This window comes from Panthera onca, chromosome A1, assembly GCF_046562875.1.
Source record: "Panthera onca isolate mPanOnc1 chromosome A1, mPanOnc1 haplotype 2, whole genome shotgun sequence".
Lineage (NCBI taxonomy): Eukaryota > Metazoa > Chordata > Mammalia > Carnivora > Felidae > Panthera > Panthera onca.
Window position 1 is genome coordinate 118,122,914 of NC_138339.1, and position 16,312 is coordinate 118,139,225.

Consider the following 16,312-nt stretch of genomic DNA (forward strand, 5'->3'; position numbering starts at 1 on the left):
TACTTTATTTACAAAAATACATATATATTTCTATTGAGAATATCGACGATGGTCGTACCTCAACTTCTTTGTTGAAAGAACATGTCCTGGTCAGATCTGAATTTCCCTTCACAAAAGTGAAATATGACTATATTTCGGGTAATAGCTTAAGTTGAAAATACCAGAAATTTGAGCATTGATTCAATGCTCAATTACATCCTAGAAACCTAAATTTGAGTCCTGGTTCTATTATGTCCTAGACATGTCCATAAATTCTCAAAGCTTTGTTCTGTTCATATGGGAAGGAGTAATAATGGGGATATTTTTTTAGGGTTGTTGAAAGGGTTAAGTGAGCTCAAGACATGTAAAAACTGTTGGAACCATGCCTGGTATGTGGTAAATGCTCAGCAGTCTCTGGAAGAGATTGTGTTAAGTTGGTGTTCTTTAAATGTTTGGTAGAATTCTCTAGTGAAACCATCTAGGCCTTAAGATTTCTGTTTGAAGGAGATTTTTTAAGTTATTTAAATTTAAGTTAGTTAACATACAGTGTAGTCTTGGTTTCAGGAGTAGATCTTAGTGATTCATCTCTTATGTCTGACACCCAGTACTTGTCCCAACAAGTGCCCTCCTTAATGTCCTTCACCCATCTGGCCCATCTCCCCACCTAGCTCCCTACACCAACCCTCAGTTTGTTCTCTGTATTTAAGAGTCTCTTACGGTTTGCCTCCCTCTCTGTTTTTATCTTATTTTTCTTTCCTTGCCCTATGTTCATCTGTATTGTTTCTTAAATTCCACATATGAGTGAAATCATAGGATATTTGTCTTATTCTGACTGACTTACTTCATTTACAGGTGTAGTATTTCTTTCACAGTTTGAGTGCATCAGGGGCTCTTGGGTGGCTCAGTCGGTTAAGTGTCCGACTTCAGGTCAGGTCATGATCTCACAGTTTGTGGGTTCGAGCCCTGCATCAGGCTCTGTGCTGACAGCTCAGAGCCTGGAGCCTGCTTTGGGTTCTGTGTCTCCCTCTCTTTCTGCCCCTCCCCGTCTCTCTGTCTCTCAAAAATAAATAAACATTAAAAATTTTTTAAATAGTTGGAGAGCATCAAATGCTCTATTTCATTTTGGGTGAGGGTGGTAGTTTGTGTTTTTGAGGAATTGGTCCATTTTATCCAAATTGTCAAATTTACATGTGTAGGGCTGTTCATAGTATTTTCATATTAACCTTTTGATGGTCTCCTTGGTCTTTAATGACATGCTGTTTTATTCCTGATATTGGTAATTTGTGTCTTTTCTTTTTTGTCAGTTGCTAGGTGTTAGTTTTATTCATATTTTAAGAGAATTAGCTCTTCATTTCATTGATTTGCTCTATTGCTTTTCTGGTGTGTTTTGTGGATTTCTGCTTTTTATTATTTTTGTTTTCATTTGCTTGGGTTTTTTTTTTTTTTTTTCTCTTCTTTTTCTAGGTCTTCAAATGGGAGCTTAGATTATTGTTTTGAGACTTTTTCATTTTTCTAATGTATATATTTAGTGCTATAAATTTCCCTCCTAGCACCGCTTTAACTGTGTCTCACAAAATTGGATTTTATTCCATGTAATATTTTAAAATTTATTTTTAAAATTAATTTTATTATGTGTGTGTATATATATATATATATATATATATATATATAGAGAGAGAGAGAGAGAGAGAGAGAGAGAGAGAGAGAGACAGGATGTATGAGCAGGGGAGAGTGGCAGAGGGGGGGAGAGAGAGAGAATCTCAAGCAGGTTCCATGCTCAGCACGGAGCCTGACACAGAGCTCTATCCCATGACCCTGGGATCATGACCTGACCTGAAATCAAGAGTCAGACACTCAACCAACTGAGCCACCTAGGTGCCCAGTGTATTTTTAAAATATCCCTTGAAACTTTCTCTTTGATCCATGGATTATTTAGAAGCTTGTTGTTTAATTTCCAATTGTTTGGAGATTTTCCAGCTGTCTTTCTGCTATGGATTTCAGTTTGATTTCACTCTGGTTGGAGAATACACCTGTATAATTTCATGGTGAGGTTTGTTTTCTGGCCCAGGATATGTGTTCTATCTTGGTATATGTTTCATGGGCACTTGAAAAAGAGTGGATCTTCTACTGTTGGGTGTAGCATTTTATAAATGTTGATTGGATCCTATTGATTGATGGTGGTGTCAAATTCTTCTGTGTACTATCTGATGTTCTGTCTTGTGTTATAAATTGTTGAGAGAAGGATGTTGAGGTCTCCAACTACAATTGTAGATTTGTCTATTTCTTCTTTTATTTCTTTTGATTGTTTCTTCGTATACTTTTCAGCTCTTCTGTTAAGTACATGCACATTTAGGTTTGAGATATCTTCTTTTTGGTTTAACCCTTTTATCATTATATAATATCCCTCTCTGTCCCTGGTAATTTTCATTGCCCTGAAGTCTCCATTAGCTGGAGTTCCTTTAATAGGAATTCCTATTTCTTTTTATTAATATTTGTATGATGTATCTTTTTAAATTTTTCTTTTAATCTGCCTGTATGGTTACATTTGAAGTGAGTTTTCTTGCATACAGTTTGGTCATGTTTTTTAAAGCATTCTGTTGATCTCTGACTTTTAATTAATGATTTAGACTATTTAAATTTAATGTAATTATTAATATATTAGGGCTTCCGTCTTCCATTTTATTTTTAGATCTCTGTTTTTTTTCTTCCTTTGGGTTTTTTGAACACATTTTAGAATTCTTGTATGGTTTGTTCATATATAGTACTTTTCAGCAAATCTCTTTGTATACCTTTTTTTAGTGGTTGTTCTAGGTTTCATACATGCATATATACATCTTATCACAGTCTCTTGGTGTCATCATTTTACCAGTTGAATGAAGTGTTGAAACCTTACCTCCCTTTATATTCCTGCCTCTTCATGTTTATAATTAATTGCCTTAAATATTACCTCTACATTTAGCTGGAACCATATCAGTGTTTTAATTTTTTGCTTAACCATCAAACATAGTTTAAAAGATCCAATAGGAGAAGAATGGTTTACTGTATGTGCCCATATTTTGTTTATTGTGTTCTTTTTTCCTTCCCATTATTCTGAAATTTCTTCTTTTATCATTGTTTTTCTCTTTAGAGAACATATTGTAGCCATTTTCTTTTTAAGGATAGAATTTCTGGAAACTAAGTTTTTTAGGTTTTAATTAGCTGAAAGTGTCTTGATTTCCCCTTAATTCCTTAAGGATATTTTCATAGGATAGATAGGATAGATAGGTTGATGTTCTTTTCTTCTAGCACTTGAAAAATGTGCCACTTCCTGTGGCCTCCATGGCTTCTGATGGGAGAAATCCACTATTTTTTTCCCAATAAGTGTGGTGTCATTTCCCTCTGACTGATTTTTTTTCTTTTTGTGTTTAATTTGCTAAAGTTTGGCTATGTTGTGTTTTGATGTGGATTTCTTTGGGTTTAACCTGTTGGGTGTTTGCTCAACTTCTTCAACCTGTCAATTTATGTCTTTTGCCAAATTTGGAAAGTTTTCAGTCATTTCAGTACTCTTTTTAGTACTTCCCAGCCTCTTTCTCTTCTCCTCTGAAACTGTAATGACATGAATGTTAGATGTTTTGTTATTGTCACATAAGTCCCTGAATCTGTTTATTTTTATTTCTTCATTCTATTTTTTCTCTGTTGTTCACATTGAGTAATTTCTGTTACTCTTTCAGTTTACATTTTTTTTTTTTTTATCCCCTCCATTATCCTTTTGAGCTCATTCTTGGAGTTTTTTACTTTGATTATTACGTTTCACAGTTCTGAAATTTCTAACTGGTCTTCTGTCTAGTCTTACTTTCTTAGACTATTTTGTTATTTGTGTCAAACATGTTTGTAGTTGTTCAACGAAACACTTTTATGATTGCTTAAAAACATTTTCCAGGTCATTTTAATGTCTCTTTCATCTTGGTGTTGGTATCTTGATTATCTTTTGCTTTTGTTTTGAGATCTTTCTGGTTTGTGATATGATGAATTATTTTTTTATCGAAGTCTGAGCATTTGGGGTATTATGAGATGCTGGATCTTGTTTAGACAGTGTCCTTTAACTGGCTTATTGTGATGCTAGTCCAGTAGGGGAAAGGGTGGGTACTGCCTTATTAATTGCCACATAAGGGTAAAAATTCTACATTGACATCTGAGGATGGAGAGACCTTCCCTGTTACAGTTTGGTGGGTTTGGGGATTCTCACTCTCCACTAGTCCCCACTGGTATCTCCCTGGCTAAGAGGGGTAGGAGTACCTCATCACCACTACCCATCTGGTATCCAGTGATACCATGGTATTGATGAATATCCAAACTCTCCACTAGGTCTCCCCTGATACCACTTTCGTAGAGAAGGAGGGAAGTAACTTCTTCCTGCCAGGTGGAGGTAGAAGTCCAGACCCCTCAAGTAGTTTCTACTGAGGGGATGAGGGAGTATTTGTTACCACTTGATGGGAATGAAAGTCCCAGCTCTCTACTTAGTCTTCTCTGACACCATCCTAGCAGAGGAATTCGGAACCCCTGTTAAAGCCAGTAAGAGTAGAAGTCTAGGCTCCTCATTTGACCTTTGCTGGCATGTGTTGGGGTAGCAGCCATAGTATTTTCTGTAGCATGGTGTACAGTGATTATCTTCTGAATGTTTTCTATCTTGCTAGGTGGCCCCTTTCCTGGTCCTCTGCTTAGAGACAGAAGGATATGGTTGTTATTGTTTTGTCTCTGTGCCTGATGGCATTTCTAGGTTGCTGGCTTCTCCAGAACTCAGTCTTCCATATGTGAGGCAAAAAGAAAATCCAGGAAACTCATTGCAGTGTTGTTCTTTGGGTCTCGAGTTTCCTAGATGGATTCCTTCTTTGTCCTACTTTTCTTAGTCTTCTTATTTTGTTTCTTACATAATGCTCAGGAGTTTTAGTTGTACTACCACTGATTTTTGATAAGTCCAATGTCTTTGGGCTCCTTCCTCTACTTAAGTTCATCTTTCTTTTATGTCTTAGCTCAAGTGTCACTTATGAGAAACTCTCTCTCCTCTCACTCTACATACTGGTCTAGGTTTCCCATTGCACTCTTGCATAGCACATTGCACTTCTCCTTGCAATAACTTTGTTCAGTGTCTGTCTCCTCCATTTGATTGTAAACTTTTTTAAATTTTTATTAAAAAAGTTTTTTTTTTGTTTATTTTTGAGAGAGAGACAGTGCAAGTGGGAGGGGCAGAGAGAAAGGGAGACACAGAATCTGAAGCAGGCTCCAAGTTGTGAGCTGTCAGCACAGAGCCTGACGTGGGGCTCAAACTCACGGACCACGAGATCATGACCTGAGCCAAAGTCAGACGATTAACCGACTGAGCCACCCAGGCACCCCATGATTGTAAATTTCTTCCTTTTTTTAAACGTTTATTTATTTTGAGAGAGAGAGAGAGAGACAGCGAGCAAGCTGGAGCAGAGAGAGAATCCTAAGCAAGCTCTATGTTGTCAGCACAGAGCCGGATGTGGGGCTCGAACTTACCGTGAGACCGTGACGTGAGCCAAAATGAAGTGTCACATGCTTAACCAACTGAAACATCCGGTGCCCCTTGGCTGTAAACTTCTTGAGGGCAGGAGTTGGTCCCATCTTGAATAAGTGAGCAACATTGTCATTTGCAAAATGAGGGAGTTGGAATGGTAAACTTAAAGACGCTCCATCTCTAATTTCTTTTCCTTCTCTTTCCCTCATTCACTCTCATTTCTCTCTCTCCATCCCCCAAATAATTTCCAAAATAGAATTATATAGAAATCTTCTCTTTCTGTGCCCTGTCAACATTGAGTTTTATCATGACAGAGAAAATAAATTTGGGTTATAAAGAATAATGACATCTTATTATGGTTTTATTTTGTACTTATTTGAATAGCAGGAAAGTTTATTTATCCTGTCAATAAATATTGAATATCCACTATATCCCAAGCTCTGTGGGAGGCTGTGGAGATAGAACAGTTTACTAAACAAAGTCCAAGTTCTCATAGAGCTCACAGTTGAAAGGTTTTTTTTTTTTAATATTATTACGATCATTTGCATGTTTTTTGTGAATTGTGTCTCCGCATCAGTTGTTTACCCACTTACCATCCTCTCCTTTCCAGTGCTTATTAAACAAATATTTTGCTCAGGAATATGAAAGATATAAAATTAAGGCAATCCTTTTCATAAATCACTTAGCATCTATTCTGACTTACCAGTTCATGCATTCAAAGAAAAATATTTTTCTCAAAAAAGCAGTCTGGGCAGCACAGTCATCACTATATTGTTTATACTTTAAAGAATGTGGGTAAAACTTAAAAAAAAAATAAAGGCCAAAGTGCTTGTGATTTTGGCATGTTGATTTTATAATGTGTCTGTGGCCTGACTACATAACAACAATTAATACCGTATATTGCAAGGGGGAATTGAGCAGTTGGATTTAATGAAACCATTTTAACAAGAACCAGTTGGAGTGTTAGGTTGTCATTGCAAAGGAACCTGCCTAGAGTTTAACTTGTCATCTTGTTTTATTATTTTATTTTATTTCTTAACTTATTTATTTAAATTCAAGTTCGTTAACATACAGCACAGTATTGGTTTCAGGAGTGGAACCCAGTGATTCATCACTTACCTACAACACCCAATGCTCATTGCAACGAGTGTCCTCCTGAATGCCCATTACCCCCTTAGCCCATCAGCCCTCCAGCAACCCTCAGTTTGTTCTCCGTATTCAGAAGCCCTTATGGTTTGCTTCCCTCTCTGTTTTTATCTAATTTTTCCTTCCCTTCCCCTATGTCCAACTGTTTGGTTCTTGTTTTATTTTAAAATGATACTTAATTTGCATTTCCCAGACATCAGAGGCCGTGATGAGAGGTCCTGTGTGACAAGCCTGTAACATCAGCAGGGTTTTAAAACCCAGCATTAGTCTTAGGACCTAAAATTCTACTCACTACAGAGGGAGCTCTAAGTAGACTGCTTTCCTAGCATGACATAGTTGGTTATATTGATCTTAATCTCCCTTATCTGTAGGGGATGTTTTGGTTTATTTATTAAGTGATCACATATCCACTATCTCAGTCCATGAAGCAACCCTGTGAAGAGGGTAGAAGGCGATTTACACATGAAGAATCAAAGGCTCACAGTGGGTTAAGTGACACAGCCAGTAAGTGGCTGAACTGTAGTCATTGTGCGGCCACATGTTTATCAAACCTCAAATGAAATTTCATAGTAATGCCGTGTAATGCTAGATCCATCAAAGAGAGTTGTCTGTATGTCTCTTGATTTATAATTCCTGGTTACGAAGGATATTACTTATACCATGTCACGTCATTGTCATCCTATCTTATTTGCCTTATTTCCCTGAGGTGGAATAATAAACTCTATTGTGACTTACTTGATATGTTTCTGAGTATACGTGTAAAACGTGTCTTGTGAAAAGTTCTTAACTCACTTGCTTTCAAGTGACCCTGTTTGATTATTCCCTTTCTTGCTATGATCTTGACTACTTTGGTGATAGAGCTAGAATTGGTTAGACTAATTGCGATTTTTTCATCTATAACATGAGGTGTTTGTGTTAGCATCTGGAAAGTATAGAAACTCAGGCTGGGAAGGGACCTTAAAAAACTTTGAATTTAAGCTTCCTCATTGGTGAAAAATAATTGAAATTAGTGTATATTTATAGAATTGTTGTAAAATGATTAGTACAGTGCCTGGCATCTAGTGACCTCTTCAAAAAGGGCCAATAAAATAGGTGTTCTCTCTGAGAATTAACAGCTTGGTTGGCTGTTAATTAATGAATGCTCCCCGTTTTCCAAAAAAACATGCTGATTGATGCCCCAATCACCCTGAATAACCACTGCTAGCATACCTCACTCATGTTTGTAGACTTCTGGTCTCCAATGTTGAATTACATGTTTTGCAAGGGTTGCTTGCATCCTAAATCAGTTTGTGTTCATTATAATTATTTAATTAACTGTTATGTAAACTCTGTATTAGTTTCCTATTGCTGCTTTAATAAATAGGACAAACCTGGTGGCTTAAAACAATACAAATTTATTACCTTACTAAGTGTCAGCCTGAAATGGGTTTCCCTGGACTGAAATCAAGATGCTGCCTTCCTTCCCGAGGCTCTAAGGGAGAATCTATTCCCTTCCTTTCTCAGCTTTGAGATGCCACCAATATTCCTTACCTTGTGGCTGGCTCCTTTCTCCATCTTAAGCCAGTAGTGTAGCATTCTCAAATTACTGTCCGACTCTCCACCTCTGTCTTTCACAAGGACCTCTATGATTACATTGGGCTTACCAGCATAACCTCTCCATTTCAAGATCATTAATTTAATCATACCCCACAGTCCTTTTTTTCCTGTAAAGTAACATATTCATTGAGTCTGAGGATTAAACTATGGGCATTTTGGGGGGACCATTATTTTGCTTACCACCACAACCTTTAACATTTGAGAGAAGAAAGAGGATGTTTTTATGAAATCCAGTTTCTTGCTTTGGAAAGAAAGACTCATTAAGTTAACAGTGAAAAAAATTGCTTTTGAATTAGATGTGGGTTAGATGGCTCTAACATTTTGGCCAAATCGTGAAAGTCAAGAAGGATTCCACACTTAGATTTCTCGTGGAAGTGTCTGTATGTTCTTGCTCCATTTAGAGAAACACACCAGAAACCAGAAAATTCTTTATGGTTTTGATTTTTTGGAAGAAATATAATACAGAAATCTAGTCAGTACACTCATTCACAAAGAAAAGTCCTTGGCTCCACACCAGAAGACTGGTAAAGGCAAATATGTGTATTTTCATTTATTATAAATTGAAATAAAATATTGTAAATGTAGGAGTACTATTTTTTTATGTTTTCTCACTTTAAGATGAAATTTGTCACTTTCTTGGTTAACTAGCCAACTGCCAATCCCAACTCTGTCAGATAAAAACTGTCTATTATTTAACCAAACTACATTCTACTCCCATCCCTCTGTTCTGGTATTTTTCACCCTGGCTCAGAGATTCTTGACATTTTGGTGGAATCTTGCACCTCTTTGAGAACTTGATGAAAGCTAAGTCTGACCCAGAAGAATACCCATACAGATCATGTTTTCTTTCTTTTTTGTATCTTGGGTACAAAGAGTTGAGTTATTATACTCATTAGTTCTTGATCCAATTATCAGTTTGTGCAGATCCATCTTCTTCTTTTTATTCTATTTTATTTCATTTCATGTTATTTTATTTTCACTTTGACCTCCCATCCCCGTCTCCACCTCCACCCCTGGAGATACACCGAGCTATGTATTATTGAAAGATAAATAGTATTGTGTTGCAATACTATGTTTCACATACAATTTTAGGTGAATTTGTGTGTCTTCTGAAAGCTACTCTTGGACACTAGGAGGTTTATAGGTCAAGAACCTTCTCTTTAATCTGCACTATTCAACACTGTAGTCACTAGCTTCGTGTGACTGTTTTAATTCAAATTTAAGATGATATAAAATTGAAAAGTAGATTTCTCAGTCACACTAGCCACATTTGAAGTGCTCGGTAGCCATCTGTGGCTAGTGGCTGCTTACTGTCTAGCACAGCATAGCACAGCATAGATCATGCCTGCTATCACAGAAAATTCTAATGGACAACACTTCCCCAAGCTATCTGTATAAGAAGTCTCCCAGATCTAAGGATTATTTTAGTTGGAAACATTTTTTCTAACTGGCATGCCTTTGTGCTTGTGTGGAATAACATTCCACAAAACTGAGAGAGTCCTCAATAGAGCAGATGGGGAGAGAGTCAGGGCATGAAAATTCTAAGTATTGGTTCTCGATCCAACAAATTGAAGGACTTCAAATCTGCCCCCACCCACTTGCTCTCTGAGGAATTCTACAGTGAAACACACTTAACCCTTGAGGTCATAATTATAATCCCTCACTTTTATATATAACATTTTGTAATTTGAAAACCTATTGATTTACACCTGCCTTTGGTGATAGTGTTATTATTTTAACCATTGGTTGTTCATGAAATGTCCAGACTGGCATTAAGTTATGAAAATATAGGAGGTGATGTACAAGAGGTTTTTACTTTCCTCATTGAACCCCCTTTCAATCTACATTAAGAGATCATTCAGGGGCTTCTAGTTTCTGTGATCTCCTTCTCTCTTTGCTATTCCTCACGGTTCTGGTTCCCTTCTGGAATCAGGGACATGGAATCCTCTACTCTGGTCCCTGCTGAAAGGTGAAAAGTAGACCCTTATGACCTTGGTCTCCTTTTATAGAAGGACACTTGGATATTTAGATTCTTCAGAATGGAAAAAATAAACTCTTTGCTAGTTTTGACAGTTTCTTACTGCATAATTTTAATAGGAGTGAGGAGTTCAAGGAAAAAAATAAGGCAAGGAAGAGGGAAATGACTCACTGTAGTATAGCTTCATTTTCTGACAAAGACACTGAAGCTAAAAATGGGTCAATGTCATGCCTAAGATTATTCAGCTAGTGAGTCTCTTCTCCACATTCTATGCTCTTTCCTAAGTCATGCTGACAACTTGGGATAAAGAACTCCACAGTTCCCAGACCACTTTGATGTTTGACTGTGTCTGATACATAGGACTCATTGAATTCCAGTCAGTATGCATCTTAGTCACCGTGAATCTTATGAAATGAGAGGCACTGTGGCTGAGAACAGTAGTTGATGTGAACATTTGCCATGATCAATAGATGTGATTGATGAGTCAATGAATGGGCCCTTATGTTCAAAACTAAATGTCTCAGGAACTCTGATAGTCCCCAGATTTATAGAAGATAATTTCCCCTATGGAACTTGAATTTACTTTATATGTATTAGTACATTTGCTACAGCAGAGAACAACAAAGTTGCAGTGTGATAGGAAATGATGTGGCTGTTGGGCACTTAACTTGGTTCATTCTTAGATAAGAAATTTGCTTTGGTACTTTCTCCAGCCATCTTCATCCTCCATGCATGATTCAAATTCATGCCTCAGTAAAATCACAAATGGTTACCTGTCATGAATCTTTATGTCTCTCTTGACTTGTCAAAACAACCTTAAACATGGTATTTTGACAGTGTGCTAGTGTTAGTACAGCTCATTAAATAGTACCTGTTCTCTACCTTTTGTGCATATGGTAGGATTGAATTTTTCTTTGATTTGCTGAAATTGGGCATGAGCAAGTGAAACAGTTTGGCTAATGGAAGCTACCGGGAGAGCCATGAGTCACTTCCATACAGAAGCCTTAAGAGCCAGTGTGCAAAGTGTGTGGGTGGAGCAAGCTCCCACTGTCTGGGAGAAAGCCTGAATCTGAAAAGTTGATAGATACATGGTAGGATAGGAAGCTGCCAGGGTGCAAAGCTACAGTTGCTGCAAACATCAGGATGAAGGAATATGCTGAGGAACAACTGACACATAATCAGCATAATGTGTACCCACCATATTTGACTTATCCATGCTTGGGCACCATGGGGGCTCTGATTCCCTGGTCCTCAATACATTCTTTAGTTGGACATACTGGTATATATCTACTTGTTCTCTCTCGCTCCCTCCCTCCCTCGCTCTTTTTCTCTTTGTCTCACCTTTCCATGCCTCCATCATCAGGAGTGGAGCTACTGGTGGATGTTGACTAGACTGCCTTAACATCCCCCTCAGCTTTACTGAGATTTGGAAAAGTTTTTTCCTGATTGTAGGCCCCTGACTTTTCCTTTCTCAGTATATTTTCTTTAGATAACTTACATTTGTATTGTAAAGATTCCACAACCCAGAAATGTGTTTCTCAAGGACCTGTGAAATGTAATCAAGGAAAAAGATCGTCCCTATTTGAGTGTCTGTGGGAGGGTAAGAGCCTAACTCTTGAAAAGTAACAATTATTGAACACAGAAGTCCTAATCACATGAACCAACCTCACTGTGAATGTCCTCCAGTACTTTCCTGTTAGCTCACCCCAGCATTTAAACATTCTACTGCCTTTTGTCTCAGCAGAATTGAATTTAGTCTCTCTCCTAAGTTGCAATAGTCTTAAATAAGTCTTCCTTAACATTTTTAACAAGTGTCCAGTGAAGTTTTTCTTTAAAAATGCATATGTATTTAATTTGATTAAGTAGTGCCAGATTGTTATATAGAATGGCTATACTGGTTTATATTTCCATATATATATATATATATATATATATATATATATATATATATATATATATATATATATATATGTCTGTTAGCAAACCAGAAGGTTCTTACATCCCCATGTTTCTACCAACCCTTAGACATGTTTAGAATTTTAATGTTTGTAAATTGATAAGCCTAAGTAATATCTCATTTTTTTAAATTTGCATTTCTCAAACTACCAATGATTCTGAGCACTTTCTTTTATATGCTTGATAGATTTTTGGAGTTCCCACCTCCACAAATTCTCTGTTCATGGTTTTTGTCTTTTATTCCATTGGGATTGCTGTTTGTTCTTGCTCCTTTGCAGGAATTCCTTTTATATTCAGTTATGGCCTTGTCAATTTTAGACCTTCCAAATAACTTCTCCCATGTTTTCAGCCACTGGTGGATGTTGTCACTTGTTAAACAGAAATGCACATTTAAAAAACTGTTTATTTTGGGGCGCCTGGGTGGCGCAGTCGGTTAAGCGTCCGACTTCAGCCAGGTCACGATCTCGCGGTCCGTGAGTTCGAGCCCCGCGTCAGGCTCTGGGCTGATGGCTCAGAGCCTGGAGCCTGCTTCCGATTCTGTGTCTCCCTCTCTCTCTGCCCCTCCCCCGTTCATGCTCTGTCTCTCTCTGTCCCAAAAATAAAAAAAAAAAAAAAAAAAAAAAGTTGAAAAAAAAAAACTGTTTATTTTGAACTTCAAACTCAAAGAAGAGTTGCAAAACTAATATATAAGAACTCTAATATATTATTTATTCAGGCTCACTAATTTTAACATTTTATTCCATTTACTGAATTTTCTCTCTTTCTCCCTTACTCTCTCGCCCACCCTGTCTCTGTCTCTCGCCACACAGACACACACACACAGACACACACAGACACACACACACACACACACACACACACACACACCCATAATTTATATTTTTAAATAAGCATTTGTGAATAAATGGCAAACATTCTATTTCTTTACTCCTTATTATTTCAGTGTGTGCTTCCTAAGAACAGGATCAAGCTATAACCAGAGTACAAGCATGAAATAAGAAAATTTAACATTGATTCAATATCATCTAATCCTCTATACAAGTTTGGATTTTGCCATTTGTCTTGATAATTGAATTTTATAGTTATTTTCTCCCTCCAATCCAGGATTCTACCGGTCACATCTCTGCTATTTCCTTCCTTTCTTTCTGTCCCTCAGGATTCTTTATTTTTCATACTCATAACATTTTATTCTGTAGATTGTTCCTAAATTTGTGTTTGTGTGATATTTCCTCATGATGATAGATTTTTTCTTTTTTTTTGCAGAAATACTAAAATGGTGATATTGCATTCTCAGGGCATCACGTCAGGAGGCATATGATGTCAATTTCTAATATCATTGAAGGCGTTAACTTTGGTCACTTAACTAACATGAGTCAGCCATTTTTTTCTTTGTAACTAGCTACTTTTATGTAGACACTTTGTGTCCATGGCAAAATAAGGGAATGTAAATGTATTTTCATTTTGCATTTGTCCCATCTATATGGGCTGAACTGAACTCACTTCATATTAGCTCATAGAGATCTTTTTTTAGTTCTTTATTATAAACCACCCTATTGTGTGTACGCATCATAATTTATTCTGTCTCCTACGTATAGACATTTAAGTCATTGCCAATATTTTGCATTTACAAATAACGTTCCAGTGGATAATTTAATGTATGTGTATTTTTTTTTTACTGTTGGAGGTGTATCTTCAGGGTAGATTCCTAGAACTGGGATTGCTAAATGAAAAGGAAATGCATATGTAATTTTATTAGAGATTGCCAAATTCCCCACTGCAAGGGTTATATCATCTACATTCCCACTAGCAATGAAAGAAGGGTTCCACAATCTTGCCAGCAAAATATGTTGCCAAGCTTTTAAATTTTTTGCCAACCTGAGAGAAGAGAAATGGTACCTCAGTGTAATTTTATTTGCTTTTCTCTTATTATAAGTAAAATTGAAATGGTTTCATGTGACTGAGGACCATGTACATCTTTTTTATGATTTGCTTGTGCCTTTAAATCATTGTTCTATTGAGGTTTTGGTCATTTTTCCTCTTTAAGAGTTTTTTTTTAAGAGTTTTTAAGTACATTAAAGAGAATACATTTTTATCTGTGATATATTGTGATGAAAATATTCTTCCTCAACTTGTCATTTGTCAGTTAATTTGGCTGTTTTTTTCCATAAAAAAACGTTAATTTTATGTAGTCAAATTTATCTTTAAAAATTTTTTTCAACTGGATTTTAAGTCTTAGTTAGAAACTTTTCTTATACTCATGTTATAGATAAATTCAACTATGTTTTCATCCAGTACTTATATGGTTTTATTTTGTACCTTTATATTTGCATAAGTACATTTTACATTTTATATCCCTGGATCTATTTGGAGTTCATTTTTACATATGTTGTGAGGAATACATTTAATTGTATTGTTTTCTAAAAGACTATCCAGTTGTCTCAGTACCATTTTTTAAAAAGTTCGTCTTTGTCCCCAGGGGTTTGAGAGACACCTTTATCATATGTAAGATTTCCATAGCTGCTTGAGCCCCTGTCTGGGCCTTGTGTTCTATTGCACCAGTCTTTGTGCTTGCTTATGTGCCAGAACCACCACATGGTTTCAATTACAGAATCTTTATTGACTGTTTTAATATCTGGTATGGATAGTCCCTTTTCATAGCTGTGCAATAGTTAGCTATTCATGTCTGTTTACTTTTCCTTATGAACTTCTGTTGCAACTTATCTAACTTCATAAAAAAACCTTCTTAGTATTGTAATTGCTATTGCCTTAAATTACAAATTAGTAGATGTAGGGAGCAGTCAGCTTTTTATAATGCTGAGCTATCGTCTCCATGAATAAGAGCTGCGTCTCCGATTCTTCAAATCTGATTTTGGGTCTTTCAGTAGTGTTTTTAAGGTTTTCTTTTTTCTTTCCTTTTTTTTAAGTTTATGTATTTATTTTGGAGAGAGAGAGAGAGAGAGAGAGAGAGAGAGAATGAGAGGGACTCCCAAGCAGGCTCCACACTGACAGCACAGAGCCCCACGTGGGGATTCATCTCACAAACCATGAGCTCATGACCTGAGTCAAAATCAAGAGTGGGACACTTAACCAACTGAGCCACCTGGGTGCCCCAGGTTTTTCCTCTACGGGTTGTACTAGTTATCTCTTGCTGCATAACAAATTACCTCTAAACTTAGCAGCTCAAAGTGATAATAACCATTTATTACCTCACACATTTTCCATGGGTCAGGAGTGACCGAACTGGGTGATTCCGGCTTGAGGATCTCTCATGAAATAGTTGTCAGGATTGTGGTTGAGGCTGTGGAGAGCTGAGGCTAAGCTTATGTTTCTAAGATGGCTTGCTCACGTGGCTGGCAAGTTGATGCTGGCTGTTGGGAGGTCATGGTTTTGAGTGTCCTCAAAACATGGCAACTGGCTTTCACTGGACAGATGATCCAAGAGAGAGAACAAGGTGGAAACTACAATCATTTTTTTTTTTTTTTTTTTAGCTTAGCATTGGGTGTCATACAACATCATTTCTGTGATTTGTGTAATTGAGTACACAGATTTGCATTGATCTTCAGGGTGGGAGAAGTCTATACAAAGAAGTGAATATATGGAAAAGGGGAACATTGGGATCATTTTGGAGGTACACATCTGGCACATATCTATAGTGTTTTTACATTAAGATGCAGTTTTGGAATCATGGTGTGTGTGTGTGTGTGTGTGTGTGTGTGTTTATTGGGAATGAGTATTGAATTTTTAAAAAGTTTTCAGCATTTATGCAGATCATAATGTGATTTTTCTCCTTAGATTTATGGTATTTTTTGGTAATAGATTTCCTATATTGATAGTATCTTGCATGCCTAGAACAAATCCTGCTTGGTTATTGCATATTGTTTTCAGTGTGGTGATTAATTCTGTTTGCTAATAAGTATTGAATATTTTTGCATTAATAGTCACAAATTGTATTAGTTGGTAATTTTATTTTTAAAAATCTGGACTATGTCATATTTAGTTATCAGTGTTATATTTGCCTCGTAAAATGATTTCAAAAGTCCTTTATTTTCTATGATTTGGGTACAAGTTTTGTTATATTGGGACTATTTAGTTATTGACAGTTTGGTAAAACTTCATTGTGAAACCTTCTGGGCCAGATGGTT